This window comes from Peromyscus eremicus, chromosome 3, assembly GCF_949786415.1.
Source record: "Peromyscus eremicus chromosome 3, PerEre_H2_v1, whole genome shotgun sequence".
Classification (NCBI taxonomy): Eukaryota; Metazoa; Chordata; class Mammalia; order Rodentia; family Cricetidae; genus Peromyscus; species Peromyscus eremicus.
Genome location: NC_081418.1, coordinates 156,791,226 through 156,799,367, shown reverse-complemented (window position 1 = coordinate 156,799,367; position 8,142 = coordinate 156,791,226).

The following is an 8,142-nucleotide window of genomic DNA, read 5'->3' as shown; positions in this document are numbered from 1 at the left end:
GAAATTCTGCTAAAGACTTATCTAAACATGTAACAGTGCCTGGCATATAAATATTATGTGCTATCATTTTCTCCCCCCAATTTTGAAAACTAGGGTTTTGTGAGTATGTGTTCACTATCTTTTTCTTTTTCTTTTTTTTTTTTGGTTTTTCGAGACAGGGTTTCTCTGTGTAGCTTTGCACCTTTCCTGGATCTCGCTCTGTAGACCAGGCTGGCCTCGAACTCACAAAGATCTGCTTGCCTCTGCCTCCTGAATGCTGGGATTAAAGGGTGCGCCACCACCGCCCAGCTGTGTTCACTATCTTAAACAGTTCAGCAGCCAATTGGTATTCATTTGAGACAGCATTTTTTCATATTTCATAGCTTGAACTTAAATCTCTTAGTTGTTATTAATACTTTTTTCTCAGTTACTATAACGGGTTATTTCCATATCGGGGACTAGTGGGGTCTGGTCCCTTGATAGTCCCCTCCCAGGGTCCGGGAAGAATCTACAACCAGCTGATAATTTAATCTTTGATGAAAAGAAATGAATCTATGTACACAAAACTCCTTAGTCCATACACTTTATTATTCTGTGTCAGTTCTCTTTCTACACAGCTTCTATTCTCTCATGCCTGGCTCCTTTCTTGCCTGATTTGACTCTACCTTTATCTATTGTTCCCTCTAAGTTCTATCTTAATTCCCTTATCTTAGTTCTGCCCCATCTAGGTTCTCATCCATCTAGTTCCTTCCCATCTTAGCTCCTCTTTCATCTCCTTTCTCATCTTGTTCTTCCTTATCTTGTTCTTCCCCATCTGGCTCTTCCTCATCTTCCATCTTGTTCCTCTAGTATTCTCTTTTAGCCCTTCAATCTAGTTCTTCCGTTCCCTTTTTTCCTCTCTCTCCTCCTCTCCGTCTCCTTATACCTCTAAATTTCCTCAAGTCTCTGAGGTGTTCATTTATAAACCCAAGCAATAGCGATCCTCTGCCAGAGCAAGGTCACCAGGCTTGAATTCTTATGGGGTCATAAAGGCAGGTAAGGATTTTCCTCAGGCAGTGGCCAACAGGCTTTCTTTTACAACCCAAAAGGGGAGTGGTAAAGGAGGAGTTCAATAGAGAGCTAATGATCAGTTAGTATATCAAGAAGGGGATCTGTGTCTACATTCCTAGATGTAGTTAGGTAAGAAGGAGTCTATAATGTTAGTAAGACTGTATGAGAAAGGAGGTATCACCTTAAATTGTACAAGAAATAAAACTATCCTCTTGACCTAGGAGACAGGTGTTGTTTTGTTTGGCCTTGGATGCTTGATAGGTATTTTAGATACACTGTTAGGAGTTCTAGGAAGCACGCATAGCATTATAAGAAAACCATTGTAGGAACCAGCTAATATACATAAAAAGCTAAAATATCACCAAGACTTCTTAAGCCTGGCTTGACTTTTGGAGAAGTCCTTGACTTTTTCAAGTAATAGCTTTTGTGATAGTAGCTGAATTCCATTATGTTTCCCTGTGGCTTGTAGCATTTCCAGAAGTACTTTGTTTCAACATTCAGGAATATATGAAGGATTAAAGAAGGACATTTTAACCTATCAACTGATGCAACTCATCTGCCAAGGCAGAAAGTTATTTTGATTTTTGATTTTCATGTCCAGAACACAAAGTACATAGAAAAACACTGATACTGTTAAATGACTGAAGGCAGAGCAGTGCTCAGAGGCAGCTAGTTATCAGGTAAGGGAGGTCTTTCTCAGCCTCTAAATCTTAGCTTAATCTTCGTTATCGCCATGCAATCAATGTATTTACAATATTGTTGGCAACTCTATCCTCTCAGGTTAAGTCCTATAACAATAGATTTGTGACTTGGCTGTCCCCTAGCTGGCTGGAATTTCCTATGTAGACCAGGCTGGCTTGAAACTTACAGAGATCTGCCTATCTTTGCCTCCCAAGCACTTGAATTACAGGGGTGTACCACCATGCCTGGCTACTCTCTACCTTAAAAAAAAACAAAAAAAAACAAAAAAAACTTTGTGTGTGTGCCACATGTGTGCTGGAGCCCCAGGAGGTCAGAAGAGAGCGTTGGATCATCTTGTTAGTGCTGGGAACTGCCAGAGCAGTAAGTGCTTTTAACTACTAAGAATGTCTTGCTTCCTACTTTCCACCTTTTTTTGAGTCAGGGTTTCTCACTAAACTTGGACCTTAATGATTTGGTTAGGCTGTTTCCCCTTGGCACTGGGGATTTGAACTGAGGTTCTCATGATTGAGCAGCAAGCACTTTACCCATCGAGCCATCTCTCCAGCCCAGATTAGGGATTTTATTTTATTTTTATTTTATTTTTTTGGTGTTTCGAGACAGGGTTTCTCTGTGTAGCTTTGCGCCTTTCCTGGGACTCACTTGGTAGCCCAGGCTGGCCTTGAACTCACAGAGATCCGCCTGGCTCTGCCTCCCGAGTGCTGGGATTAAAGGCGTGCACCACCCCCGCCTGGCCAGATTAGGGATTTTAAAATGCCTTCTTTAACCAGAAAGTCTGACATATTCTTTTGGCAAAGTCTGCTCAGGGCTTCTGGTTACTTGTGCTATTTTAAGGGATGTTATAGCTGACATTAAGATTTATTTGTTAGCCGGGCGGTGGTGGCGCACGCCTTTAATCCCAGCACTCGGGAGGCAGAGCCAGGCGGATCTCTGTGAGTTCGAGGCCAGCCTGGGCTACCAAGTGAGTTCCAGGAAAGGCGCAAAGCTACACAGAGAAACCCTGTCTCGAAAAACCAAAAAAAAAAAAAAAAAAAAAAAAAAAGATTTATTTGTTGTTTTTTGATCAGACGAGATCAAGTACATTCTGGATGTTGTGGCTATAGACTACTTTTTTTTGAGACAGGGTCTCATGTATTTTAGGCTGGCCTCAAACTTGCTATGTACCTGAGACTGGACTTGGACTCATGGTCTTCCCATTTCTACCACTGTAGTGCTGGGATTATAGACTTGCATCACCATGCCTGGCTCTAGGTAGTTTTTAGGTCTGGGCTATTAGCTTTCATTTTTCTATACCATATGAACTACTAACAGATTAGTAGAAGAGCTACTGTCTGCAGATGGGTGGGCAGCTGTGTAATATTCTGTTTGGACAACTAAGGTATTAAGTCTTTAAAAAGACCATAGTGGCAGTGCCTAGATAAAAATTACTTTGATATTTCAAGCCATAACTGTGCCAGTTATTCTCACCTTGAGCCTTATCCCCTGGCAGTGTTGTCCATGTGACATCCCTGGGTATAGAGCTGATTTATTTTATGACTTTAGCCCTTCATTTATTTCTTTTCCTCTGCCAGCTCTTGTGAGTGGGAATGTGGGTTTTCCAGTTGTTCAATGAAAGTCTCTAGTTGAAGAAATTATAGCACTCAGCTGGCATGAAAAGCAGCCTCCATAACCCAGTCCCCCCTACCTTGGGGTATTGAACTTCCCATCAAAGCTAGAATTTTACAATTATTCTTGTCTTCCTTTTATGCCTACCTAATCGCATGATCCTGTTGATTCTATCAATGAGATGTTGCATGCTTTTCTCACCTATACTCATATTGTGGCTGTCCTGTTTAAGACCTTCATCACTCATGCATTCATTTTCTTTACTCAGTACTTACTGATTGCTTATATAAGACATAGTGTGATCCTGTGCCAAAGACAGAATAAGGTTGCTTTTCTGTTAAACAGACAATATTTGTAACAGTCAACACTTACTGGGTATGTCTATGTTTATCTCATTAAGTCCTTATAACAGCTCTTGGAAGAGGATGGAGAAAACAGGCTTAGAGGTAAGGTGTATATGCAAACCATAATAAAAGACAAGATAGCCAGGTCAACAAAAGTGAGGGTATCTGTAAACACAGATACTCTATTATGCAGAGTAATATAAAAATAGGGATGCATAATGAACCATAGGTAAGTTATAGTTTAGGGCAAGCCATTTAAAATGTAAGAACATTTGAGAGCAAAGTTTGAGCTTACAGTTTTATGCTGACTTCCTGTTCTTTGGTTACCTTTAATAATATTGTCTTTAGTGAGTATTCTAAGTATTGCTTTCTACTGCTGTAACAAAAATTCTGACAAAAAGCAACTTGGGGAGGAAAGGGTTTATTTCCTCTTTAAACTCCAGGTTAAAGTCCATCATGAAGTTAAGGGCAGGAAGTCAAGGCAGGAACTTGGAGGTGGGAACTAAAGTAGAGACCATTGAGTAATGCTGCTTACTGGCTTGCCCTCATAGCTCACTCAGCTTGCTTTTTTTGTAGAACTCAGGAGCACCTGCCAAAGGGTGGCACTACTCACCATGGGCTCAGCCCTTTGGTTTCATCACATTAATCTTTAGTCAAGAAAATACCTCATAGACTTGTGTAGCAGGAATCTTAAAAGTTCATATTAATAAAACAAACCTGGAGCCAAGTATTGGGGTGAACACTGGAAGATCAGAGAGACAGAACAAGCCACAGCTAACCTCACCTGGCCAACTTCTCAGCTGATCTTGTTTCTTTCAGACTGGAAGCCTCTGTGTCCTCATATCCGAATGGCTCTCAGCTGAACTGTGCTGCTCAAAACCCAAAAGCTTAACCAGCCAAATATTTCTAGTTCCTGATCTTCACGCCTTATATACCTTTCTGCTTTCTGCCTCACTCCCTGGGATTAAAGGCTCACTTTCTGGGATTAAAGGCATATGTCACCATGCCTGGCTGTATCCTTGAATACACAGAGATCTGCCTAGCTCTGCCTCCCAAGAGCTGGGATTAAAGGCGTGCACCACCACCGCCCAGCTTCTGCTATGGCTTGCTATTAGCTCTGACCCCCAGGCAACTTTATTTATTAACATACAAATAAAATCACATTTCAGTACAATTAAAATATCACAACGCCTAACAGCAACTTTGAAATCTTCAAAAGGATGATAGGACCCCACAACAGTGATTCCACATGGACTATGATAAAGCCATTAAGCTGATTAACACCATGGAAAGATTGACTTTGGACTACAAACTGGTCAGGACAATTTCGAGATGACTAGCTGAGATGATCCAGTTTCAAAGACTACTTGAATAAGGACTTGAGATAAACCCTGAACTTTGGCATTATGCACAGACTGGATAACAAAGGATATAGTTACCTTCCCTAGAATTTGACGATTAACCCAAAATTTTTCTTTTCAGGATAAAGATACCTTCGCCCATACCCAGCAGAAAGCAATTTTAAGAATACGACGCCCACATTCCCAAAGAGGTGGTGTGGGGTGGGTGGTTTTTTTGGTCTTCTAATGGGTTTTGGATCTGGGATAATTTTCATTGTTTAGGAGGGTTGGTTACAAGTTGTTGTTAAGGATTAGAAAAAGGGCTAAGCAAAGGAGATTAGATTTAAGGTTATTGTTTAAAAAAAAAAGACAATTACTAGTTTTAAATACTTTACATTGGATTGGATTTTTTTATATTGTATACAAATTATATATATTGAAATTGATATTGTTAGAAAATGCTATATGTATATTTCTAATTTTGTTCAAGGTAGTGTACTTATACCATTCATTTAACAATGTAATGCAAATTACTGATTCTTGAATGTTATTATTACCAACTATTAGGATATAAAGAAATGAAAGTTAGTAGTTAGACATTATAATAGAACTTGTAGTCATATTAGGTATGTTATCAAGATTGAGCAGATATATTTTAGATAGACAGGTCATATTCAAACCCTTCAGAGATCTACAGAATATGGCATTTAAAATGTTTTAATAACTTAGAAAATTTTTCTTTTTGTTATGACTATGAGACATGTCGGCTCCTGGCAGTACCAATCTACTTCAGAGAAAATATGGGCATTGAAGAAACTGCACATGGAGTTAACTTTCATTGTGGCAAAAGTTAGCCACTGGACAACAAAGTATCCTCAAATCAACTGCTGACAAACAGGACAGACAGGACATGAAACAAAGGACTACCAATTCTTGCCAAAACAAGTGTGGTTATGGCTTTATCAAAAGGCATCTTCTGAGGCCAGGACAATATGGCACCATCCCTGAAGTGGCCTTCTCAATCCGGAAAAGATACAGTGCTTTTTTCTTTGAAGGCAGCTGGACAGGCAATGGGCCGATGGCTTCTGAGGTACAGTGGAACAGCAGCTGAAATAGTTATTCTTGAAGAGTAACTATGCTCACACCTCTACGGGATGATGAGATGAAGCCACATATACACAGCCAAGAAGAATGGACAGCTGAATTCAAAAAACATCAACAATTTCCAGAATTTAAAATCCTGAATCATGACAGGACACTAGTGAAATTCAGGTGTTTCTGGTATATGGACTACTCTCACCCAATGTGAGGTCGAACTATTGACCTTGTGTACATCCTACTTCACAAATGAGTCTGTCAGATACACTAAGCATATAGGCTGAAGATGATGCCCCAACACTGTGGAGAAACCTCAGGTGACTGTCCAGGCAGCTGGCTGTTTCTGTGTACTCACATTTTTTTTTTTTTGGAAGCTGCTTGCATGCACTTCCTGTTTTTATTTTTTATTAGGTAATATTATTTCCTTCTTGGGTCTCTGAGGGAGTTGAAGATTAGTTAGTTGTAGTGGAAGATTAGTTAGTTATAGTTGAAGATTAGTTAGGATAGAAAGTGAATTAGGTACATTTTGGACTTACCAAAATAGGATAGATAATGAAATTATTTTCTCTGAATTTGTCAAATACAAATGGACTAGACATTGTTTAGATATTTATTACTTGTATATATGGTATATAGTTATTGTACTTTTGTATATAGTTTTTCTTATGTTAGTTATAACCTTTTTTCTTTTTATTAAAATAGAAAAGGGGAAATATGGTGATATTTTAATTGTACTGAAATGTGATTTTATTTGTATGTTAATAAATAAAGTTGCCTGGGGGTCAGAGCTAATAGCAAGCCATAGCAGAAGCTGGGCGGTGGTGGTGCACGCCTTTAATCCCAGCTCTTGGGAGGCAGAGCTAGGCAGATCTCTGTGTGTTCAAGGATACAGCCAGCATGGAGACACACGCCTTTAATCTCAATACCAACCATAGAAGACCTGCAGGTCTGTACAGACGGGCAGTGACGAGGAGGTCATGCGGTTGGGTTTACAACCAATGAGAAGGCAGAATAGAAGGTCTATAAAAAAGACAGACAGACAGGAAGTAGGGCTCTTGCTGAAGAGGACAACAGCAGCAGTGAAGGCTAAGGTTTTTAGCTCTGACCTCTTGGGCTTTCATCTCTGCATTGGCTCTGTGTTTCTTATTTAACAAGACCGTTCATCTACAGACTTGCCTACAGGTCAGTCTGATAGATGCATTTGAGGTTCCCTCTTTCCAGATGACCTGAGCTTATTTCAAGTTGATAAAAAGCTAACTAACATATTGAGTCTGCCCCAAAAGTAGGGAAAATTGGCTTTTAAATTATGTATTCTAAATTATTTATTTAGAAACAGTTGTAGGATCACATGTAGTTGTAAGAAATAAGATGGAGTCCATGAAATCTTACCCAGTTTCCTTCAACTGATCTTGCAAAACTATGTCCATTATTACAGTCAGGATGCCAACTCTGATAAGATAACATTTTCTTCACCACAGAATCCTCAGGTTACCTTTGTATAGTTCTACCCACTTCCTCCTTATGCCCTCTCCCATGTTAATCCTTAGAAACTTTTGATCTTTGAATTTTTTGTTGTTGTTGTTTGTTTTTTTTTTTTTGAGACAGGGTTTCTTTGTGTAGCTTTGGAGCCTTTCCTGGAACTCGCTTTGTAGACCAGGCTGGCTTCCAACTCACAGAGATCTGCCTGCCTCTACCTCCCAAGTGCTGGGATTAATGGTGTGTGCCACCACTGCCCAGCTGATCTTTGAATAATTTTTAAGGTATAATATAAATATAGACAATCTACATCTAGTACTCTGCGCATTTGTTCAGGTTGTTACCTGTTTCACTGTGTCTTAGCTCTTTCTGTTTCTGTGATAAAATACTCTTGACAAAAGCAGTTTGGTGGAGAAAGTGTTTATATACACTCACGGTTCCAGGTTATAGTCCATACAGCAAGGGAGTTAGCAGTAGGAGCTGGAATATCTAGTCACATCACATTTATTATCAAGAAGCAGTGAGGAACAATTCATACATTCTTGTGCTTA